Source organism: Triticum dicoccoides, chromosome 7B (genome assembly GCF_002162155.2).
Source record: "Triticum dicoccoides isolate Atlit2015 ecotype Zavitan chromosome 7B, WEW_v2.0, whole genome shotgun sequence".
Taxonomy (NCBI): domain Eukaryota; kingdom Viridiplantae; phylum Streptophyta; class Magnoliopsida; order Poales; family Poaceae; genus Triticum; species Triticum dicoccoides.
The window spans coordinates 146,305,688-146,332,547 of NC_041393.1; positions in this window are offsets into that span (position 1 = coordinate 146,305,688).

A 26,860-nucleotide genomic window follows, 5' to 3' on the forward strand; every position below is an offset into this window, starting at 1 on the left:
GCATACTAAAAAGCAATCATGTCTTCTCAAAATATCATGGCTAAAAAAAGTTATCCCTACAAAATCATATAATCTTATCATGCTCTATCTTCTTCACACAAAATATTTATCATGTACAACCCCGATGACAAGCCAAGTAATTGGTTCATACTTTTTAACGCGCTTTAGCTTTTTGAACTTTCATGCAATACATGAGCGTGAGCCATGGATATAGCACTATGGGTGGAATAGAAGGTGGTAGTAGACAAAAAAGAAGGGAGAAATTCTCACATCAACTAGGCAAATTAATGGGCTATGGAGATGCCCATCAATCGATATCAATGAGAGTGAGTAGGGATTGCCATGCAACAGATGCAGTAGAGCTATAAGTGTATGAAAGCTCAAAAGAAAACTAAATGGGTGTGCATCCAACTTGCTTGCTCACGAAGACCTCGGGCATTTGAGTAAGCCCATCATTTGACTATACAAGCCAAGTTCTATAATAAAAATTCCCACTAGTAATATATGAAAGTGACAAAATAAGAGATTCTCTATCATGAAGAACATGGTGCTACTTTGAAGCACAAGTGTGGAAATGGATAGTAACATTGTCCCTTGTTTCTTTTTCTCTCATTTTTTTGTTGGGCACTTTGGCCTATTTTTCTCTTGGGCTCTTTTGGCCTCTTTTTATATTTTTTATATTCCTCACATGGGACAATGCTCTAATATTGATGATCATCATACTTTTGTTTACTTACAACTCAAGAATTACAACTCAATGTGAGAACTCAAAATAATGGAACGGTGGAAGTTGCATGGCAATATATCTCCGAATGGCTATGGAACTTCCATAATAGGTAGATATGGTGGCTGTTTTGAGGAAAGGTATAAGGAGGGTTTAATGCACCAATGAAAGTTGCGCAGTACTACAATGTCTAGCAAAGGTGGAAGGGTAAGAGTGCGTATAATCCATGAACTCAACATTAGTCATAAAGAACTCACATACTTATTGCAAAAGTTTATTAGCCCTCGAAGCAAAGTACTACTACACATGCTCCTAGCGGGATATATTGGTAGGAAAAGACGATCGCTCATCCCCGACCGCCACTCATAAGGAATACAATCAATAATAAATCATGCTCCAATTTCATCGCATAATGGGAGACAATACGTGCATGCTTCAGAAATCACAAACCTTAACACAAATATTCTTACTAAATGACAATTACTCACTAGCATGACTATGACATCACCACCTTTATATCTCAAAACAAATGCAAGGAATAAAACTTCTCATATATTCAATGATCTTCATGAAAGTTTTTATTATATCCCTCTTGAATACCCATCATATTAGGACTAAATTCATAACCTAAGAAAATTGCCATACTATTTATAAGACTCTCAAATAATATAAGTGAAGCATGAGATTTCATCAATTTCTTCAAAATATAACCACCGCCATGCTCTAAAAGATATAAGTGAAGCACTAGAGCAATTTCCTAGCTCAAAATATATAAGTGAAGGACATAGAGTATTCTAATAAATTCATGATTAATGTGTGTCCCTCTCAAAAGGTGTCTCCAGCAAGGATGATTGTGGCAAACTAAAAAGAAAATAAAGCAAGGACTCATATAATACAAGATTCTCCAAGCAAAACACATATCATGTGGTGAATAAAAATATAGCCTCAAGTAATTTATCGATTGATTGTAGACAAAAGAGGGATGCCATCTGGGGCATCCGCAAGCTAGATGCTTGGTTGTCCTTAAATATTACCTTGGGGTGCCATGGGCATCCCCAAGCTTAGGCTCTTACCACTCCTCGTTCCTTAGCCCATTGAAACTTCACCCAAAACTTGAAAGCTTGACAATAGAAAACTCATGAGATCCGTTAGTATAATAAAGCAAATCACCACCTTTAGGTACCGTTGTAAACTCATTCCAGTTTTATATTTGCATTATATCTACTGTATTCTAACTTTACCATGGTTCATACCCCCCGATACTACCCATAGATTCATCAAAATAAGCGAATAACACAATGAAAACATAATCTGTCAAAAACAGAACAGCCTGTAGTAATCTGGACTGTAGCCAAACTTTTGTAATTTCACAAATTCTAACAAATTAGGAAAATGTAGGAAATTTATATATCAATCTTTTGTAAACAATTCAGATCAAAAGCACGTTTCTGTGAATTTACAAAATTCCAGAACTGAGTGCTAAAGTTTCTGTTTTTAGTAGAACCGAATCAAATATCACCCAAATCATCCCAAAGGTCTTACTTGGCACAAACACTAACTAAAACACTAAAGTATAATCACAATAGAAGTATAGTAGCATATTTATTGAAAAATAGAAGAAAAGGGTAAAAACATAAAATAAAATTGGGTTGCCTCCCAACAAGCGCTATTGTTTTACGCCCCTAGCTAGGCATATTGCATAGATCTAGCTAGACATATCCCAGGGCGAGGCTCCGCCCCCTCCCTGCGGCCCTCCTCTACTGGCCATGCTTTTCCCGCCCCGCCCCGCGCCGACCTTCCTCCCTGCGCCGCCGTCCGTCCTCCACCATCCCTCCTCCTCCAAGGTGAGCCCTCTCCTCCCCGTTAATTTTTCTTCATAACCAAACTCCCTGTAAAATAAAAAAAGGTTAATCATGTGCTATATGGAACCAAACTGAATAAATTGTTTAGGGAAGGAGTGTGTGTCGGTAGGATGCCACAATTGTTGATTTCATCAAAGTGGTGTAGGAAGCAGTTGTTGGGTGCTCATTGCTTGGTACTCACCGATAGGGAAAATTGATTCCGCAATCTGCACCTACTTATAACAAGCAAGGTTAAGGACATATGTTGATCGTGCAGGTGGTTTTCATGTATAGAGATCTTCTCTTCACCTCCAAGAGCACTATTGGTCCCGTTGCCGTTACTGTCGTCCTTCGAGTATCGCCTCTACGGTCTAGGGGTGAGCTCGACTATCGTCTCCTTCCCCTCCCCTATTTGCAATGTGAAGTCTCGCCGATGCCACTACATTTTACTTTCATGTCAAGTCTCATAACCTAGGCGTCTCCCATTCGAAAGCGTGACATATAAAAATATGCATGTCTTTGCATATTTAGAACCTCCATCCTTTCAAATTGTCCACATTATCCATGGATAGCCCAAGTATGTGTAGATTGGGTTCGTTTTCCCATGTGCTCTACTCCGGATCCAATGCAGAATTTCGTTAGTGCCTCTTGTTGTTCTTTTGGTACACATCCTCTCTGTTTAATGTCGAGACGTGTATCAAGAGAACAACGGGGAGGTGCTGGAACCAGGATCTATTTTGTTACACTATTCCAATCGAGTCGAGGCAATGTCTCCTCCCCCTCCCCACGTCTCCACCTGCCCTCCCACCCTAACAATGGCGATCTCTAGGTTTGAACCATCATGGAGGGCCTCCTACTCTGGGATTTCAAGCCTGGCCTCTCCATTGCTGATCAGGTGCGTCGAAGATTCGGTTCTACAGTCCATTTCTCACCTTCTTTGGGTACCAAGGAGTTTTTCTTGGTCGTCTACTTCTCCTCGGCTTTATTCCCTTTATCCAAAGAATCTGTGGGTGTTGCTTTGCAATGTTGCATGGGAGGTTTACCATCGGGACTAAATGTCAAATCCATTGGTGAAAGAAGATTCCGTTTCTCTTTGGCCTCCAACAAGGTTGGACATTTCATATATCGTCTCAAGGATAGAATTTGGCCGGACTTTGTTTGGCACTTTCAACTTTTTAGATCCTCCAAGGCCCCTACTCCTTGGAAGGATCACCATTGGCATTAAGATGAAGTGATTCCGGTAGTTTCCACTCGTTCCCCTATGGCCATCAGAGCAAATTTGAATTTTTTACGTCAAACGGATAATGGTGATGGTGATAGCTTGATGATCCCTCCTTCTGAGATTGCACCGCCGACGTGCTCCCCGGGGAGAGACGCCGGAGAAACCTCTACGCGTAATCAGATTCATTGCATTAATTCTCTTAATGGCATTCATGGCATTAATTCGGTGGTCGGCCTTCATTTTGGGAGTTTCCAGCATGCCAATGCTCCCTCGAGCAATGATAGCAATCAGGACAATCAACATTCATTACCTCAGGATTTATGTCTCGGAGCTTTGACTTTTGAATTATCCACCAACTCGGACAATACACGACATATTTTTCAAGGTTAGTCTTTTCGGAAGCATTATTGGGATTCTATACCAACTTTTATGGTGTTCCATATACTTGATGAATTGAAGTTTGGCTATTCATGAAGTCACATTGCCACGATTTGGTCACTCTCATCTATACCGACACTGGATTACATCTATACTAGGCCTAATATCTGTTCCAAGTGTACACTTTTGGGCCATCTTGCTGAGTCCTGCCCGGGTGTTGACTGTACCTCTTGCTGCCATGCACCTTGCCAATGTGATCCTCACGAGCCACACCAAAGTACTTTGAGCATGCATGTTGCTGGTCCCATAGTCAATGACCATACTGTTCCCTCAGATCATGCTAATACTTCTTTAAGTATGATGAATGGGCCTTTTCTTGTCACGCATGTGGATCAAATAAACATTATTTTTATGACTGCCCTGCTTTGATCCTCTGCCCTCGTTGTGGCTGGCTGGGCCACTGTAAGCGCCAATGTGGATTACACAATAAACGTGCTATGTTTTGGAAGACCAAACCCGCTGCTCCTATGATCGCCTGTTTACCAGGTACCCTTGCTGACCCCACTACTGAGACTTCGATTAATTTTGGGAAAGATCGCGGCTCCAGGGATTTTTTGCCAACAACTACCATGGATAATCCTACAGCAAATCCTCAGAATATCAATAATAATTCTCCTTCTCATCTAGCACCTACATTGACATCTCTGCAACGGCAAGAAATCATTTCAATAGATAATAATGACACACTTCCCTCTAGTTGACGCACTGATACCTGTGGAAGAGCGACCGTCCGCTGTGAATCGTGTGGTGCTCAGGGACACATGGTGACCTCCTGCCGGGCTACTCGGTGGCCAGCACAGGGCATTTGGGGTCCAAAAACAAAGAATCAGCCCCACTGATACGCATTCCTCCTCTGTTCTTCCCTCCTCCACTGCTGCTCCTCTGGTTCCTCGCTCGCACTCGTCCATGACAAACTTCCCTGTCAATGTTGTTCCATACCTACCACAAGGGATGACCATCAAGCTGGGCCTGAAGGACCACGTCGTGCGGGATGAGATGGTCGTCAACCCCACTCTGCCGCTGCGCCATGACTTCCTAGCGGTGGCGGAAGTCAATCGCTTCGTCCCGTTCCATCAGAAAGCTGCGTTGCGCCACACAATCGAAGGTTTGCTGCATGAGTTTCATTTCTTTCCCACCAAGGTGGATGATTACCCGCTAGGCATTGTGATCTTTGGATTTCCAAATTCAGTTATTAGAGATGCTGTAGTTGGTACTACCTTTGAGCATTGTGGTTTCTTTTGTTCCTCATGATGCTGCTATTAATATGAGGCTGCCCACTTATGGTCCTGAAGTGGGGCTTTTATACATTGGTTTCCCACATGATTATCAAACTTCGCATTATGTTCACAAATCTGTTGATAAGTTTGGCGAGCTGATCACTTGGAATAACCCTAGAGGGGATAGAAAGGTTGTGTTGATCAAAGCTAGAGTGCTTAGTCTCAGTAGGGTGCCTAAAAGCTTTGTTATGCACCAACTTGGCGGAGCGAGACATTGCTGGACTGTTTGTGTTATGATATTGAGAAGTAGTACTGGAATGCGCACATCCCGGATGTCCCTCCGGCGGGTATTGAACCTCCACCTGCTAACAGAATTCCACATCCTATGTTTGGAGAAGGTCTGGCTGCAAAACAGATGTATCAAGCACAGCTGCACAATTGGTTAACTCAGAATGCAGCCCCTAACCAGAATAATGAGGGTGTGCAGCAAGGTAATGATATCCATTTCTAGCACAACTAGGGAGTTTGGCTGCCTTCACCACCTCCTACTATTTATAATTATCAGGCTTGGCTTGCGGCTGAGGGCTTACAAGTGCAAGATGGCATCGTACCAGTCAATAATCTGCAAGATAGCCCAGGCATGGCCTGGAATGATTCGATCTCTGCTTTTGGGTCTTCAGACTCCAGTGCCACTGTATCTGATACTTATATTCTTATGCCTCGCAATATGTTCAACAACATTGCAGCTCATTATGAAGAAGGGGAGAGTTCAGTTGTCAGGGCAACCCTGACTAGTTCTCTGGAGGTTTAGATTTCAATTTCTGCTACTGGATTACATTTTGAGATGACAACTAATGGGGATATCATGTCTTCCATGCTGATCAACCAAGGTATTCCTGTCAGAAACCTAAATACCTTCCTCTCTGCTGCAATTATGCCTATCATTGCTACCTATGGACCTTGGAGCACTGGTTATGGATTTAGATATGACTGTGTTTATTTGAGGCTAAAAATTGTTGAGCAAGATGGTGTTCTGCAAATGTCTGAATTCACTCAGCTTGTGACTGCATTTGGCAGTGATACTCCTCATGCTCTGCCTGCTCCACACACCCTGGCCTTAACTGAACTACTCGAGCCACTGTCTGAACCGTCAACACTTAATGATGTTCTTCCTCTGGCAAATTCTATCACTGTTGTTCCTGATATCACTGCCATTGATTCTGGGGCGGATGTGACTGCTATGGAAGTTTCTTATCTGGAGGGATCTGCTACGGACATGGAGGGCTCTACTGCGGACATGGACATGGTCACTATTCCCACTTCTGATCCACCTGCGTCTGTTGTCACTCTTCAGTCTGTATACGTGGAAAAGCACCTGCACCTGAGTCTATCATTCCTCTTCGTCATAGCAGCCGATCTAAAAAATATGACACATTCAAAGTTCCTCCGCTCTCGGATACCAAGATCAAAGCCTCAAAGGTAAAACCTAGGCTAATTCCCTCTGCTACTTCTGCCACAACCGCTTTTGAACCAACTGCAGCTTTAGAGATTCCACCGCCAACTGCAATAGCAATTATTCAGCACATCGGCACTGTCATGTGTGGAATCCCTACCGAGGAACTTACTAATGAGCATCTTCTGGCATCTCCTGAAGATGGACAGCCCTCGGCCCATGCTTAATCCTTCGGTTTAGGGCTCTTCCTTTTGGCTCTTATCTATTCGCACTTTCATATTATCCTATCTTTATTATGGTACTTAATGTTAATTGGAACGTTCTATGCTGGAATGTCCGAGGCTTAAATTCGGATGCAAAACAATTAGCACTTTCAAATGCAATCAACTCGTGTGGTTGTGCTGTCATATGTTTGCAAGAGACTAAGAAACCATCTTTTGATCACACTTTCATTAAGTCTTGCTGCCCTAAGAGTTTTGATCAATTTGATTATGTGCCCTCTCGGGGGGCTTCGGGAGGCCTAGTCACGATCTAGAATAGTGCCATTTTCACAGCCGTAGCTCGGGAAGAATTTGCCTTAGTTACACAATTCCAATCATCGCAATCTGCTCATTATTAGACTCTGGTTAATGTATATGGCCCGTGTTAAGGGGTCAACCGAGTTAATTTCATTAATTGGCTCATGGCACTTAATATCCCCGCTCATGAAGATTGGCTTTTGGTCAGAGACTTTAATTTCATTCGCAACCCTGATAATAGAAACAAGCCTGGAGGGAGTTATAGCGACATGATTACTTTCAATGACTTTATTCGAGCACAAGCCTTAATTGAACTTCCCATAAAAGGTCGTGAATACACCTGGAGTAACATGCAACTTGACCCGCTTCTTGCACAAATTGATTGGTTTTTCACAAGCAATAATTGGACAAGCTCTTACCCTCACGCAATGGTTAAGCCCCTTGGTAGACCAGTATCTAATCACATCCCATGTGTAGTTAACATTGAAACTTCAATCCCTCATTCCAAGCTATTCAGTTTTGAATCATACCGGCTACAACATCCAGGTTTCATGCTAACGGCTTAGAATGCTTGGTCAAAACCCGTGCACTCTCAAAATATGGCGACTGTGCTCTGCAAAAAGTTCAAAACTCTTAGGCACGATCTCAAATATTGGAGCAAACGCATTTCAAAGCTATCCATTTCCGTAGACAATTTGAACAGGGCTTTATTGGAAATTGATGGGTTGGAAAACAAAAGACAACTATCCATACCTGAGGTAAATTTCAGAAAAATTCTCAAAGCCCACCTCATCAGACTGCTTACCTACCAAAAACTATATTGGAAAAAAAGGTGCACCATTCGATGGGTACAATTCGGAGATGAGAACTCCAAGTTTTTTCAGGTAATGGTCTCTGAGAGATACAGAAGGAATAATATTGCAACATTGACCACTGATGATGGCATTGCCGTGGACGATCACACTAGGAAAGAAGCTCTTCTTTTCCACTCCTTTAAACAGAGACTTGGCACTTCCTCCCATAATCCTATGAAATTTGACCTCCAAAGAATTATTAAAAGGATTGAGGGTCTTGATGAGCTAACAATTCCGTTCACTCATGCTGAGATTGACCATGTCATAAAAACAATGCTAGCCGATCATGCACCTGGCCCGGATGGATTCAATGGAGCATTTCTTAAAGCTTGTTGGCCCATAATAAAAGAGGATTTCTATAATCTTTGCAACCAGCTCTTTGAGGGCAATCTCAATCTTGAAAGCATTAATGATGGGTTTATCACCCTCATCCCAAAAACTAATGCTCCTAGCACTGTGAACGATTTCCGGCCAATTACTCTATTAAACTATTGTCTAAAAGTGATCACAAAAATATTGGCCAACCGATTGCAGAGGGTTATTCTCAAAATCATTCACCGTAACCTGTATGGCTTCCTTAAAGGCTGTACAATCCAAGACTGCCTCGCATGGGCCTTTGAATACATTTATCAATGCCAAAGCTCCAAGAAAGAAATTGTGCTTCTCAAACTTGATTTTGCAAAGGCATTTGATACAATAGATCATGAGGCAATGCTGATTATCATGAAGAATATGGGGTTTAATGACAAATGGCTCGGTTGGATTCAATGCATCTTTTCTTCTGGCAAGCCTGTAGTTCTGCTCAACGGTGTACCTGGCAGGCAGTTTCACTGCAATTGTGGTGTACGACAAGGTGACCCTCTATCTCCCCTAATTTTCGCACTAGCTGCTGACCTTTTACAAGCGGCAATCAATGATGCATTCCCACGAGGGGAAATCAGCTTGCCCTTTCCTTGCAATACCCAGAAGGATTACCTAGTGATCCAATACGCGGACGACACTATTCTTGCTATGCCTGCTTGCCTTGGCCAATCCACAACCATCAAAAACATACTCTCTGACTATGCTACTTCAGTGGGCTTGAAGATAAATTTCCATAAATCTACTCTTATACCTCTCAACTGTGATCAAGAGACTACAACTGCATTGGCTGATATCTTTGGTTGTGTCATTGGCAAGTTACCTTTTACTTATCTTGGTCTCCCAATGGGCACAACTAAACCTACCATTTTGGACCTCATGCCCCTTGTTTGCCGTGTGGAGAGAAGACTGTCTGCCACCCTTAATATGATTTCTTACGGAGGGAAGCTCACTCTTCTGAACTCAGTCATAACATCTCTCATAATTTTCGCCCTTTGCACACTCAAACTTCCGATTGGCATTATTGAACTTATGGACAAAATCCGAAGAAAATGCTTATGGACAAAGAAAACTGACCAGGGTGACAAGTGCAACTCATTGGCGTCATGGAACATGATTTGCAAACCTAAAGAGTGTGGAGGGCTTGGCATTCTTAATCTACAAGTGCAGAGCAACGCGTTGCTCCTCAAATTTCTCGACAAATTCTATAACCATTGGGATTTACCTTGGGTGGAACTAATTTGGAACACATACTATACCACCAAAATCCACATGCAACTGACCTGTGTGGCTCTTTCTGGTGATGAGACATTTCAAAACTTATGCCAGTATATAGAGGAATCACCAATGTGACCATTCGCAATGGATCTACTGGCCTATTCTGGAAGGACGTCTGGATCGGTGATGTTTTTGCTGAGACCCACCTCCGTGCCTTCTCATTCTCGCAAAATGAGGATATCTCAGTGAGGGATTTCTTGGGCAGTACGTCTCTACGTGAATCGTTTCATCTGCCACTATCTATACAAGCTTTAGAGGAGACACGAGACTTACAACAGAAAACCATGCATGTCCAACTCCTAGACCCCTCGATCAATGATGAATGGACATGTGTTTGGGGGACCAACTACTACTCAGCCAACAGATTCTACACCTTCTAGTTCAAAGATGTCCATGCACACCGAGCATACAAATGGATCTGGAAATCTAAAGCAACAATGAAGATTAAAGTGTTCGGCAGGTTGCTTCTTTCGGATAGACTAAACACCAGAGACATGCCCAAACGGAGACATTATAACATTGGCATTGACTTTGGATGCCTTCTTTGCACAAATTGCAACAACGAAGTGTGGAGCACCTTTTCTTGGAATGCACCTTTAGCCTTGAATGCTGGGATAAACTTCATATCATGGGCCACTCAGCACAGGCACACTTGGATTGGGTGGAGCAAGCTAAAACCACTTGGAATAATCCATTGTTCATGGAAATTTTTATGCTTGTAGCCTGGAGCATATGGAAGGAACGAAATAATAAGCATTTTAGAGGTGTGCTCCCTTCCCAAGCCTCCTGGCTTGCAAGACTCAAGGAAGATCTATCACTCCTTGCTCATAGAGTAGGAGATAATCACAAACCCTTCCTCTTTTCCTTCCTTAACTCCTAGTAAAATTCTCATACCACCCCCCCCATCATCCCCAAAGGGGATGACTTGTAATTAATCTCATGTAAAATACTATTCATTATTTAATTTAATTGCAGTAGGAGCCTCTCCTACTATTTCAGGTGTCAAAAAAATGGGGAGGTGCTGCCGAAATTTTGCGTCGGATCCGGAGCAAAGCATGGGAAACCGAGCTCAATCTACACATACTCGGGTGGGATTAGGACCTATATTTACCTATTAGTGTGCAAGTTGCATGGACGTAATAAAAATTGACAAACTTCATTAACTGATGAATATATATATGATGAATTATATATATTTCTTGGGTGTTTAGTAGGTAGGCAAGATGGGTGCTCGTGCGTGGATGTACACCTGTCACACTAGTCGGGAAGAGATGATCAATGAATGGTTAACAAAAACCAAGGGGTTTGTGAAAGCCGCATTTGCAAATGGCCAGAGAAAAACCTGGTGCCCCTGTGCTAGGTGCGGCAACTTTTCTTAGAGGAAAGAGGATGAAATGGATAAACACCTGTAGAAGTGGGGGTTTACGTCTGGTTATACGGTGTGGACATTTCATGGAGAGTCTGCCAACGTACCAGAGCTGGGGTGGTTCGTCGTTGCACCGAGGAGCATGGTACCGTGATCAAAGACATGGTGCAGGACTTTGATGATGCTCAGGATTCAGACGATGAGATGGAGGAATCTGCAAAGGACTTGAAGGAAATGTTGGAGTCTTCAAAACATCCTCTTCATGGGCACATTGAGCTTTGTCAGCTGGATTCCATCGCACAAGTAATGTCTCTAAAGGCTCAGTTCAACTTGGGCAGAGAATGCTACAACGCGATGATGATAGTATTTGGATGATTTTTACCCAAAGGCCATGTAATGCCTGCAAACCTGTACCAGTCGGACAAAATCCTCCGTGCACTTAAGATTCCCTACGAGAAGATAGATGCATGTGAGAAAGGATGTGCTTTATTTAGGCTTGAGTAAGCAGACTTGAACTATTGTCCCATTTGGAACTCTTCCAGGTATGTTGTGGTAGATAACAGTTTGGGTGACAAGACGCAGACAGAAATCCCCGTTAATGTTCTTCGGTATCTGCCAATCGTATCAAGACTTCAACGTCTTTTCATGGTAGAAGAGACGACCAGACATATACATGGCACAAAATGGGCAAAAGAACCGAACTAGATGTAGATGGGAATTAGATGATGGTACACACATCGGATGGTTCTGCGTGGAAGCACTTCGATGCATTACATGAGCAAAAAGCGGCAGATCCAAGGCATCCTCGAGTCTGCATCGACATGGATGGGTTCAATCCATTTGGTTTGACGGCAACCCAATACAGTTGTTAGCCTGTATTTGTCATTCCACTCAATCTCCCCCTAATGTCTGCTAAAACTACATCGCTATTTCCCCAAAGAGGAAGGGATGATGCAATATAGCAACGGTAGGTATTTCCCTTAGTGATGATACCAAGGTTATCGAACTAGTAGGAGAACCTCCTCACACCATATAAACAACACCTGCACACAAATAACAAATACTCGCGACCTGACGTGTTAAAGGGGTTGTCAATCCCTTTTGGGTACGACGCCTCAAGATAGGCAAATAACGTAAGATAAAAGTGGTAGCTGCGATAAATAGATCGCAGAACAAATAAATTGCAGCAAGGTATTTTTGTATTTTTGGTTTAATAGATCTGAAAATAAATGCAAAGGAAAATAGATCGCAAAGGCAAATATGATGAAAAGAGACCCGTGGCTGTAGGTTTCACTAGTGGCTTCTCTCGAGAAAAATAACAAACGGTGGGAAAACAATTACTGTTGGGCAATTGATAGAACTTCAAATAATCATGATGATATCCAGGCAATGATCATTATATAGGCATAACGTCCAAGATTAGTAGACTGACTCTTGTCTGCATCTACTACTATTACTCCACACATTGACCGCTATCCAGCATGCATCTAGTGTATTAAGTTCATGGAGAAACGGAGTAATGCAATAAGAACGATGGCATGATGTAGACAGGATCCGTTTATCTATTGCGGAGATATAGATCCCATCTTGTTATCCTTAGTAGCAACGATACACACGTGTCGGTTCCCCTTCTGTCACTGCGATAAAGCACCGTAAGATCAAACCCACAACAAAGCACCTCTTCCCATTGCAAGATAAATAGATCAAGTTGGCCAAATAAAACCGAAATATCAGAGAAGAAATATGAGGCTATAAGCAATCATGCATATAAGAGGTCAAAGAAGACTCAAATAACTTTCATGGATAAAAACATAGATCTGATCATAAACTCAAAGTTCATCGGATCCCAACAAACACACCGCAAAAGGACTTACATCATATGGATCTCCAAGAGACCATTGTATTGATAATCAATAGAGAGAGAGGAAGCCATCTAGCTACTAACTACAGACCCGTAGGTCTACAAAGAACTACTCAGGCATCATCGGAGAGGCATCAATGGAAGTGGTGAACCCCTCCATGATGGTGTCTAGATTGGAGGTGGTGGTTCTGGACTCTGCGGCGGAGGGAATTGATTTTCGTCGACTCCCCTAGGGTTTCTGGAATATTAATGGGGTATTTATAGAGCGAAGAGGTGGTTCAGGGGGCACCTGAGTTGGGCACAACCCACCAGGGCACGCCTGGTGAGGGAGTCCTGGATTAGGGGGTCCTCGGACAGCCGGACTATATACTTATGCCGGACTGTTGGACTATGAAGATACAAGATTGAAGACTTCGTCCCATGTCCGGGTGGAACTCTCCTTTGCGTGGAAGGCAAGCTTGGCAATTCGGATATGTAGATTTCCTTCTCTGTAACCGACTCTGTGTAACCCTAGCCCCCTCCAATATCTATATAAACCGGAGGGTTTAGTCCGTAGGATGACAACAATCATAATCATAGGCTAGCTTCTAGGGTTAGCCTCTACGATCTCGTGGTAGATCAAATCTTGCAATACTCATATCTTCAAGATCAATCAACCAGGAAGTAGGGTATTACCTCCATAGAGAGGGCCCGAACCTGGGTAAACATTGTGTCCCCCGCCTCCTGTTACCATTAGCCTTAGACGCATAGTTCGGGACTCCCTACCCGAGATCCGCCGGTTTTGACACCGGCACCTAGGCCTCGTGGCGTGCCCTGGTGGGTGGTGCTCCCCTCGCACCACCCCCCAGGTGCTTACATGGCCCACTGGATGTCTTCTGGCCCAAAAAATCCTCCAGGAGTTTTGCTGCATTTGGACTCCGTTTGATATTGATTTCCTGCGATGTAAAAAACATGCAGAAAATAGAAACTAGCACTGGGCACTATGTCAATAGGCTAGTACCAAAAAATGATATAAAATGATCGTAAAACATCCAAGAATGATAATATAACACCATGGAACAATCAAAAATTATAGATACGTTGGAGACGTATGAGCATCCCCAAGCTTAATTCCTGCTCGTCCTCTAGTAGGTAAATGATAAAAACAATTTTGCTGATGTGGAATGCTGCCTAACATGTTCATCACATTTCTTTTCTTTGTAGCATGGTATATGTACTTTTATGTGATTCAAAGCAATAGTCTAGTTTTGACATGAAGACTTTAGTAGTCAAGCATATCAACAAGCCACCATGTCTTTCACAATATCAACACTAAAGCAAGTTATCCCTAGCCCATCATGCTCAATCATTGATCCATTCATGAAACCCACTTGAATATTAGCTACACCCATTGCTCAAATATGATCATAGTGTCCCTTAGTTGCAGCTTTATAAGAGAAGATGGAGACTCAAATTCAAAATAAAAATTGCATAAGTAAAAGAAGGGCCCTTCGCGGATGGAAGTAGAGATTTGTAGAGGTGCCAGAGCTCAAAGCTTAAATTACGAGATAAAATATTTTTGAGTGGCATACTTTTCCCACCAACAAAAACGACTTGGAGCATCCCAACACTTTCTAAGCTAGATGCATCATAGGCGGTTCCCAAATAGAAAATAAATTTTATTTCTTTTTCCACCATTACTTTCACTTTCCATGGCTAAGAAGGAAAAGGATAAAAAGATAGAAGAGAAGAAGAAAGATGAGATAAGAAGAGAAGAATAAGAAAATATATTCTTATTCTTCCTTTTTCTCTTCTTTCTTTTTCTCCATCTTCTCCTCCTTCTTTTTCTTCTTCTTCTTCTTATTTCTTTCTTTCTTTCTTCTTCGTCTAACTTTCTTACTCCCATTTTTGCAGGTTTGATTCACTTCATGGAAGCTCGCATTAATGGACTGCTACTGCTTAGTTTCTATTTTGATTTTGTGTTGATGAACAATGTGAAACTATATGTATGTACATATGGATGAAGTCCGTGAAACTATGTATGTATTGGATCTTTTAATACCCTATGTGTTCTCTTGCATTGATGGACTGCCAGATGTTGGATACATGGTCTATGCATTGATCGATGGACTGCTATATATATATATATATATATATATATATATATATATATATATATATATATATATATATATATATCATATTTGTGTTTTGAAAATGCAGGGAAATAACATAAAACAAACAAAATAGTGGCAATATAGGCGCTTTGCCGTCCGCCAGCTGACGGCAAAGAGGTTTGCCGTTGGTAGGCGTAGGACAAAGGGGACACATTGCAGCAACCTGTGCAACCTGGGAACACTAGGTCTGAACCATTTGGTCATTATTCTGTCAGCTGGCAGATGACAAAGACCTACCAGGTAGATGGCAAAGATGGAGCAGGAGTGACGTGCAGGCACAGCTCTGCTGACGTCATATGGCAGACTACAAAGGCTGTGGTTGTTTGCCGTCAGGAGGCAGACGGCAAAGTCTGTTGTTAGCCACCTAACGGGGCTAACAACTATTCTTTGCCATCCACATTCTTTGCCGTCAGCTTGGCCGGGAAACTGGGCAGCAAACATCTTTGTCGTTCGCTCTTATTATGCAGACAACAAACAAGGTCATTACCGTGACTTTCAGCGTCGGGGGTGTTTGCCGTCGGTGGTAGACAATAAAGACGTTTACCGTCGGTGGATTTGTTATTTGCCGTTTGCTATGGTAGATGGCAAGTTAGCTGATTCCTGTAGTGTTAGTCCCAAAACAATGATATAAAATAGCATAATAATGCATATATAACATGCAAGATTGATAATATAATAGCATGGAGCAATAAAAAAATATAGATACATTGGAGACGTATAAAACATCCCAAAGCTTAATTCCTGCTCGTCCTCGAGTAGGTAAATGATAAAAATAGAATTTTTGGTGTGGAATGCTACCTAACATGTTTATCATGTAATCTTTCTTAATGTGGCATGAATATTCAGATACATAAGATTCAAAACAAAAGTTTAATATTGACATAAAAACAATAATACTTCACGCATACTAAAAAGTAAGCATGTCTTCTCAAAATATCATGGCTAAAAAAAGTTATCCCAACAAAATCATATAATCTTGTCATGCTCTATCTTCTTAACACAAAATATTTATCATGTACAACCCCGATGACAAGCCAAGTAATTTGTTCATACTTTTTAATGCGCTTTAGCTTTTTGAACTTTCATGGAATACATGAGCGTGAGCCATGTATATAGCACTATGGGTGGAATAGAAGGTGGTAGTAGACAAAAAAGAAGGGAGAAATTCTCACATCAACTAGGCAAATTAATGGGCCATGGAGATGCCCATCAATCGAAATCAATGAGAGTGAGTAGGGATTGCCATGCAACAGATGCACTAGAGCTATAAGTGTATGAAAGCTCAAAAGAAAACTAAATGGGTGTGCATCCAACTTGCTTGTTCACGAAGACCTCAGGCATTTGAGTAAGCCCATCATTGGACTATACAAGCCAAGTTCTATAATAAAAATTCCCACTAGTAATATATGAAAGTGACTAAATAAGAGATTCTCTATCATGAAGAACATGGTGCTACTTTGAAGCACAAGTTTGGAAAAGGATAGTAAAATTGTCCCTTCTTTCTTTTTATCTCATTTTTTGTTGGGCACTTTGGCCTATTTTTTTCTTGGGCTCTTTTGGCCTCTTTTTATATTTTTATATTCCTCACATGGGACAATGCTCTAAAATTGATGATCATCATACTTTTATTTACTTACAACGGAAGAATTACAACTCAATGTGAGAACTCAAAATAATGGAACCGTGGAAGTTGCATGGCAATATATCTCCGAATGGCTATGGAACTTCCATAATAGGTAGATATGGTGGCTGTTTTGAGGAAAGGTATAAGGAGGGTTTAATGCACCGATGAAAGTTGCGCGGTACTACAATGGCTAGCAAAGGTGGAAGGGTAAGAGTGCGTATAATCCTTGAACTCAACATTAGTCATAAAGAACTCACATACTTATTGCAAAAGTTTATTAGCCCTCAAAGCAAAGTACTACTACACACGCTCCTAGCGGGATATATTGGTAGGAAAAGACGATCGCTCATCCCCGACCGCCACTCATAAGGAATACAATCAATAATAAATCATGCTCCAATTTCATTGCATAATGGGAGACAATACGTGCATGCTTCAGAAATCACAAACCTTAACACAAATATTCTTACTAAATGACAATTACTCACTAGCATGACTATGACATCACCACCTTTATATCTCAAAACAAATGCAAGGAATAAAACTTCTCATATATTCAATGATCTTCATGAAAGTTTTTATTATATCCCTCTTGAATACCCATCATATTAGGACTAAATTTATAACCTAAGAAAATTGCCATACTATTTATAAGACTCTCAAATAATATAAGTGAAGCATGAGAGTTCATCAATTTCTTCAAAATATAACCTTCGCCATGCTCTAAAAGATATAAGTGAAGCACCAGAGCAACTTCCTAGCTCAAAATATATAAGTGAAGGACATAGAGTATTCTAATATATTCATGATTAATGTGTGTCCCTCTCAAAACGTGTGTCCAGCAAGGATGATTGTGGCAAACTAAAAATAAAATAAAGCAAGGACTCATATAATACAAGATGCTCGAAGCAAAACACATATCATGCGGTGAATAAAAATATAGCCTCAAGTAATTTACCGATGGATTGTAGACAAAAGAGGGATGCCATCCGGGGCATCCGCAAGCTATATGCTTGGTTGTCCTTGAATATTACCTTGGGGTGCCATGGGCATCCCCAAGCTTAGGCTCTTATTACTCCTTATTCCTTAGCCCATCGAAACTTCACCTAAAACTTGAAAGCTTGACAACAGAAAACTCATGAGGTCCGTTAGTATAATAAAGCAAATCACCACCTTTAGGTACTGTTGTAAACTCATTCCAGTTTTATATTTGCATTATATCTACTATATTCTAACTTTACCATGGTTCATACCCCCTGATACTACCCATAGATTCATCAAAATAAGCGAACAACACAATAAAAACAAAATCTGTCAAATACAGAACAGCCTGTAGTAATCTGGACTGTAGCCAAACTTGTGTAACTTCACAAATTCTAACAAATTAGGAAAATGTAGGAAATTTGTATATCAGTCTTTTGTAAACAATTCAGACCAAAATCACATTTCTGTGAATTTACAAAATTCCAGAACTGAGTGCTAAAGTTTCTGTTTTTCAGTAGAATCGAATCAAATATCACCCAAATCATCCCAAAGGTCTTACTTGGCACAAACACTAATTAAAACACTAAAGGATAATCATAAAAGAAGTATAGTCGCATATTTATTGAAAAATAGAAGAAAAAGGTAAAAACATAAAATAAAATTGCGTTGCCTCCCAACAAGCGCTATTATTTTACGCCCCTAGCTAGGCATATTGCATAGATCTATGTATTGTCATCTTTAGTATTAAAATCCTCAATCCTACAACCATACTTCCTAGGATTTTCATTAGGTTTATTTATGCACATGCTCCTAGGTAGAAAATCAAGGAATTTGTTTGTAAGAGTAGGTTCCTTAATCATATTGATAAAACTAGGGCAAATACTTATCATCTTAAGATCCTTGTTTATTTTACTAGATGATCCACCCTTATATTTAGGAACATAAATAAACCTTGTAGTTTTATTAGGAAGAAACTTCAGACTAGTCTTGACAAAAGCAAAAGCGGAACCAAATTGGTGATAATATCCTCCAACTTGTCGATTCTAGCGGGACTTTGTTCTACCCTCTCGTCAATTATAAGTTCCTTCTCCTTTGTAGTAATTCCTAACTTTGATCCAATTTAATTAATATGATTATGAATCTTTTTATCCAAATTTTCAATATGCTCTACGGTAGAAATTTTAATCTCAATAATATCTAGCCTTTGCATCACATGTTCCAAAGTTAATATTGTTTCATTAATGATGATTGGTGGTGATCCCACCAAATTTACCATAGCGTTAAAAGCATCCATAGGGTGACTACCCAAGAAATTATCCCCAGTAATAGTGTCGAGCACGAATCTATACCAAGTAGTAACACCCACATAAAAATTTAGAAGAAGAACCGTGGTGGATTGCTTACGGGTAGATATATTCTGAGCATCGCAAATTCTATACCAAGCATCTATAAATTCTCTCCTCCCCTTTGTTTAAAATTAAGAACCTCACTTTCTAGGGTACATGCTACGAGATAAGAACTAGCCACGGTAACAAAGGAAGCAATATAACTCACAAGCAAACAAAAAGCAAACAAAAAAGTGAACAGAAAGAAGGCAAATAAAAAGGTAAATATTTTTGTATTTTTCCGAAAACCATTTAGAAGTGGGGGAGAGGAAAACGAGAGGCAAATGGCAAATAATGTAAATGCAAGAGATGAGAGTTTATGATTGGTACTTGGTAGGTGATGTCTACTATGCAACTTTATTCTTGTAGGCACGTGTTGAGCCTCCAAGCGCAAAGTTTTGTAGGACAGTAGAAATTTTCCCTCAAGTGGATGAACTAAGATTTATCAATCCGTGAGAGGTGCAGGATGAAGATGGTCTCTCTCAAACGACCCTGCAACCAAATACAAGAAATCTCTTGTGTCCCCAACACACCCAATACAATGGAAAATTGTATAGGTGCGCTAGTTTGGCGAATAGATGGTGATAAAAGTGTAAATGGATGGTAGAAATATATTTTTATAATCTGAATAAATAAAACAACAAGGTAGCAAATAGTAAACATGCACAAAAACGGTATTGCAATGCTTGAAAATGAGGCCTAGGGTCCATACTTTCACTAGTGCAATCTCTCAACAATGCTAACATAATTGGATCATATAACCATCCCTCAAAGTGCGACAAAGAATCAATCCAAAGTTCCTATCTAGTGGAGAACATAAGACAGAATTGTTTGTAGGGTACGAAACCACCTCAAAGCTATTCTTTCCCTTCGATCTGTTCAAGAGTTCGTACTAAAATAACACAAAGCTATTCTTTCCGTTCGATCTATCCTAGAGTTCGTACTAAAATAACACCAAAGCCAATTCAGATTTATAATATTCAATCCAACACAAAGAACTTCAAAGAGTGCCCCAAGATTTCTACCGGAGAAATGAAGACAAGAACGTGCATCAACCCCTATGCATAGATTACCCCAATGCCACCTCGGGAATCCGCGAGTTGAGTGCCAAAACATATATCAAGTGAATCAATACGATACCCCATAGTCACCACGAGTATTAAATTGCAAGACATATATCAAGTGTTCTCAAATCCATAAAAGTATTCAATCCGATAACAACAAAATCTCAAAGGGAAAAACTCAATTCATCACAACAAGATAGAGAGGGGAAAACACCATATGATCTGACTATATTAACAAAGCCCGCGATACATCAAGATTGTGCATCTCAAGAACACGAGAGAGAGAGAGATTAAACACATAGCTATTGGTACAAACCCTCGGCCCCGAGGGTGGACTACTCCCTCCTCATCGTGGTGTCCGTCGGGATGATGAAGATGGCCGCCGGTGATGATTCCCCCCTCCAGCAGGGTGCCAAAACAGGGTCTAGATTGGATCTCGTGGATATAGAGGCCTTGCGGCAGTGGAACTTCTGATCTAGGGCTACCCTGAAGGGGTTTGGAATATTTGGAAATTTATAGGGCGAAGAGGCGGTCCAGGGGCACCCGAGGTGGGCAGCACCCACCAGCGTGCGCCTGGGCCTCCTGGCGTGCCCTGGTGGGTGCTACCTCTTGAGCACTGCGTTGGTTTTCCCTTGAAGAGGAAAGGGTGATGCAGCAAAGTAGCGTAAGTATTTCCCCCAGTTTTTGAGAACCAAGGTATCAATCCAGTAGGAGGCTCCTCAAAAGTCCCTCGTACCTACACAAACAAACAAGAACCTCGCAACCAACGCGATAAAGGGGTTGTCAATCCCTTCACGGTAACTTGCAAAAGTGAGATCTGATAGAGATAATAAGATAAGATAAATATTTTTGGTATTTTTATGATATAGATTGGAAAGTAAAGATGCAAAAAAGTAGATGGAAACTTATATGATAAAAGATAGACCCAGGGCCATAGGTTTCATTAGTGGTTCTCTCAAGATAGCATAAGTATTACGGTGGCTGAATGAATTACTGTCGAGCAATTGAAGAAAAGTGCACAGTTATAAGAATATCTAGGCATGATGATGTATATAGGCATCACATCCTCAACAAGTAGATCGAAACGATCCTGCATCTACTACTATTACTCCACACATCGACCGACTCCTGCCTGCATCGAGAGTATTAAGTTCATAAGAACAGAGTAACGCATTAAGAAAGATGACATGATATAGAAGGATAAACTCAAACAATATGATATAAACCCCATATTTTTATCCTCGATAGCAACAATACAATATGTGCCTTGTTGCTCCTGCTGTCACTGGGAAAGGACCCCGCAAGATTGAACCCAAAGCTAAGCACTTCTCCCATTGCAAGAAAGATAAATCTAGTAGGCCAAATTAAACTGATAATTTGAAGAAACTTGCGAAGATAACCAATCACACATAAAAGAATTCAGAGGAGATTCAGTTATTTCTCATAGATAAACTTGATCATAAACCCACAATTCATCGGATCTCGACAAACACACCGCAAAAAGAGTTACATCGAATATATCTCCAAGAAGATCAAGGAGAACTTTGTATGAGATTCAAAGAGAGAGAAGAAGCCATCTAGCTAATAACTATGGACCCAAAGGTCTGTGGTAAACTACTCACAACTCACCGGAGAGGCCTTGGAGATGATGTAGAGGCCCTCCATGGTTGATTCCCCCTCCGGCGGAGCACCGGCGAAGGCTCCAAGATGAGATCTCGCGGATATAGAAAGTTGCGGCGGTGGAAATAGTTTTCCGTGGTGCTCCTGGATGTTTTCTGGGTACGTGGATATATATAGGCGAAGGAGGTAGGTCAGTTGAGCCACGAGGGCCCACAAGGGCGGGGGGTGCGCCCACCCCCTTAGGGCGCAACGGGTACCCTCATGGCCGCCTCGCTTGCTGCTTGACGTCCACTCCAAGTCTTCTGGATTGCGTTTGTTCCAAAAAGATCGCTCCCAAATGTTTCATTCCATTTGGACTTCGTTTGATATTCCTTTTCTTCGAAACACTGAAATAAGCAAAAAACAACAATCTGGGCTGGGCCTCCGGTTAGTAGGTTAGTTCCAAAAATGATATAAAAGTGTAAAGTAAAGCCCATAAACATCCAAAACGGGTAATATAATCTCACATCAACTAGGCGTATCAACGGGCTATGGAGATGCCCATTAATAGATATCAATGTGAGTGAGTAGGGATTGCCACGCAACGGATGCACTAGAGCTATAAGTGTATGAAAGCTCAACAAAAGAAACTAAGTGGGTTTGCATCCAACTTGCTTGCTCACGAAGACCTAGGGCATTTTGAGGAAGCCCATGCTTGGAATATACAAGCCAAGTTATAATGAAAAATTCCCAATAGTATATGAAAGTGACAACATAGGAGACTCTCTATCATGAAGATCATGGTGCTACTTTGAAGCACAAGTGTGGTAAAAGGATAGTAGCATTGTACCTTCTCTCTTTTTCTCTCATTCATTTTTTTCTTTCCCCTTTTTTTCTTCTGTTTTTTCTTCTCTTTTTTTCATTTGGCCTTTCTCTCTTTTTATTTATAAGGTCCAAAGTCTCATCCCGACTTGTGGATGAATCATAGTCTCCATCATCCTTTCCTCACTTGGGACAATGCTCTAATAATGAAGATCATCACACTTTTATTTACTTACAACTCAAGATTACAACTCGATACTTAGAACAAAATATGACTCTATACGAATGCCTCCGGCGGTGTACCGGGATATGCAATGAATCAAGAGTGACATGTATGAAAGAATTATGAAGGTGGCTTTGCCACAAATACGATCTCAACTACACGATCATGCAAAAGCAATATGACAATGATGGTGCGTGTCATAATAAGTGGAACGGTGGAAAGTTGCATGGCAATATATCTCGGAATGGCTATGGAAATGCCATAATAGGTAGGTATGGTGGCTGTTTTGAGGAAGGTATATGGTTGGTGTATGGTACCAGAGAAAGTTGCGCGGCACAAGAGAGGCTAGCAATGGTGGAAGGGTGAGAGTGCGTATAATCCATGGACTCAACATTAGTCATAAAGAACTCATATACTTATAGCAAAAATCTACAGGTAATTGAAAACAAAGTACTACGTGCATGCTCCTAGGGGGATAGATTGGTAGGAAAAGACCATCACTCGTCCCCGACCGCCACTCATAAGGAAGACAATAAATAAATAAATTATGCTCCAACTTCATCACAAACCGGTTCACCATACGTGCATGCTACGGGAATCACAAACTTCAACACAAGTATTCCTCAAATTCATAATTACTCCACTAGCATGACTCTAATATCACCATCCACATATCTCAAAACAATTATCAAGCATCAAATTGATCATAGAATCCAATTCACTTTCTATGATAGTTTTTATTATACCCAACTTGGATGCCCATCATTCTTGGACCAAATTTATAACCATAGCAAATACCATGCTGTTCTAAAAGACTCTCAAAATTATGTAAGTGAAGCATGAGAGATCAACAATTTCTACAAAATTAAACCACCACCGTGCTCTAAAAGATATAAGTGAAGCACTAGAGCAAAATTTATCTAGTTCAAAAGATATATAAGTGAAGCACATAGAGTATTCTAGTAAATTCTAAATCAAGTGTGTCTCTCCCAAAAGGTGTGTACAGCAGGGATGACTGTGGTAAACTAAAAATCAAAGACTCATATCATACAAGACGCTGCAAGCAAAACACATATCATGTGGCGAATAAAAATATAGCTCCAAATAAAGTTACCGATAGACGAAGACGAAAGAGGGGACGCCTTCCGGGGCATCCCAAAGCTTAGGCTTTTGGTTATCCTGGAATATCTTGGGGTTCCATGGGCATCCCCAAGCTTGGGCTCGTGCCACTCCTTATTCCATAGTCCATCAAATCTTTACCCAAAACTTGAAAACTTCACAACACAAAACTCAACAGGAAATCTCATAAGCTCCGTTAGTGCAAGAAAGGAAAACCACCACATAAGGTACTGTAATGAACTCATTCTTTATTTGTATTGGTGTTAAACCTACTGTATTCCAACTTCTCTATGGTTCATACCCCCCGATACTAGCCATAGATGCATCAAAATAAGCAAACAACACAAGAAAAACAGAATCTGTCAAAAAAAGAACAGTCTGTAGCAATATGTAACTTTCGAATACTTCTTGAACTCTAAAAATCCTAAAAAAATAGGAAGTCCTGTGAAATTTGCCTATTGATCTAGTGCAAAAAGAATCAACACAAAATCATGTTTCTGTGATTTACTAAATTATTCTCATGCGTGCAAAAGTTTCAGTTTTTTGGCAGAATCAAATTAACTATCACCGTAGGTTATCCTATAGGTTCTACTTGGCACAAACACTAATTAAAACATAATACCACATCTTAACAGAGGCTAGATGAATTATTTATTACTAAACAGAAGTAAAAAGCAAGAAACAAAAATAAAATTGGGTTGCCTCCCAACAAGCGCTATCGTTTAACGCCCCTAGCAAGGCATAAAAGGGAAAATAGATCTAAGAATTGCCATCTTTGGCATTCAATTCATAAGTGGCACGCATAATAGATTCATAAGGTAAATTTATTTTATTTCTAGGGAAGTGTTCCATTCCTTAATGGAAATTGGAATCTAATATTCTGTTCCTTCATATCAATAATTGCACCAATCTTTCTAAGGAAAGGTCTACCAAGAATAATGGGACATGAAAGATTGCGATCTATATCAAGAACGATAAATCTACGGGCACATTATTCCTATTTTCAACAATAAGAACATCATTCATCCTTCCCATAGGTTTCTTAATGGTGGAATTCGCAAGGTGCAAGTTTAAAGAGCAATCATCAAAATCATGGAAACCTAGCACATCACATAAAGTTTTCGGAATCGTGGAAACACTAGCACCCAAATCACACAAAGCATAGCATTCATGATCTTTAATTTTAATTTTTATAGTAGGTTCCCACTCATCATAAAGTTTTCTAGGTATAGAAACTTCCAATTCAAGTTTTTCCCCATAAGATTGCATCAAGGCATCAACAATATGTTTGGTAAAAGCTTTATTTTGACTATAAGCATGAGGAGAATTCAACATGGATTGCAACAAGGAAATACAATATATTAGAGAACAATTATCATAATTAAATTCCTTGAAATCCATAATAGTGGGTTCAATTCTATGTAAAGTTTTGACCTCTCCACTCCCACTTTTACCAAATTTAACATCAAGATCTAAAAACTCCGAATCATTGGGACGCCTTTTAACTAAAGTTGACTCATATCCAGTCCCATCATTATCAAGATTCATATTGAAAAACAAAGATTTAATAGGGGACACATCAATAACTTTTAGATCTTCATCATTATTTTCATGGAAACTAGAAGAACACACTTTTACAAAGCAATCTTTCTTAGCACGCATCCTAGAGGTTCTTTCTTTGCACTCATCAATGAAAATTCTCATGGCTTTGACAGACTCATTGAAATCATGCTTAGGTGGAATAGATCTAAGTTTCAAAGAATCAACATCAAGCGAAAGTCTATCAACGTTCCTAGCCAATTCATCAACTTTAAGCATTTTTTTTCAAACAAAGCATTGAAATTCTTTTGAGAAATCATAAATTCTTTAACACTATTCTCAAAATCAGAGGGCATCTTATTAAAATTTCCATACGAATTGTTGTAGGAATTACCATAATTATTAGAGGAATTACTAGGAAACGACCTAGGATTAAACTTTCCTTTATAAGCATTGTTACCAAAATTATTCCTACCAACAAAATTCACATCCATAGATTCATTATTATTCTCAATCAAAGTAGACAAAGGCATATCATTGGGATCAATAGGAGCACTCTTAGTAGCAAATAATTCCATAAGTTCATCCATCTTTCCACTCAAAACATTAATCTCTTCTATCGCATGAACTTTTTTACTAGTAGATCTTTCGGTGTGCCATTGATAATAATTAAACATAATGTTATCAAGGAGTTTAGTAGCTTCTCCTAAAGTAATTTCCATAAAACTGCCTCCCGCGGCCGAATCTAAAAGATTTCTAGAAGCAAAATTTAATCTGGCATAAATTTTTTGTATGATCTTCCATAAATTCAAACCATGAGTAGGGAAATTGCGAATCATTAATTTCATTCTTTCCCAAGATTGGGCAACATGCTCATGATGAAGTTGTTTAAAATTCATAATATCATTTCTAAGTGAGATGATCTTAGCGGGAGCGAAATACTTAGAAATAAAAGCATCTTTGCACTTATTCCATGAATGAATACTATTTTTAGGCAAAGACAAAAACCAAGTTTTAGCACGTTCTCTAAGTGAAAACGGAAATAACTTCAATTTAACAATATCATTATCCGTATCTTTCTTCTTTTGCATATCACACAAATCAACAAAGTTGTTTAGATGAGTAGCGACATCTTCACTAGGAAGGCCGAAGAATTGGTATTTCATAACAAGATTCAATTTCACAAGATTCAACATCATTAAGAGGAGCAATT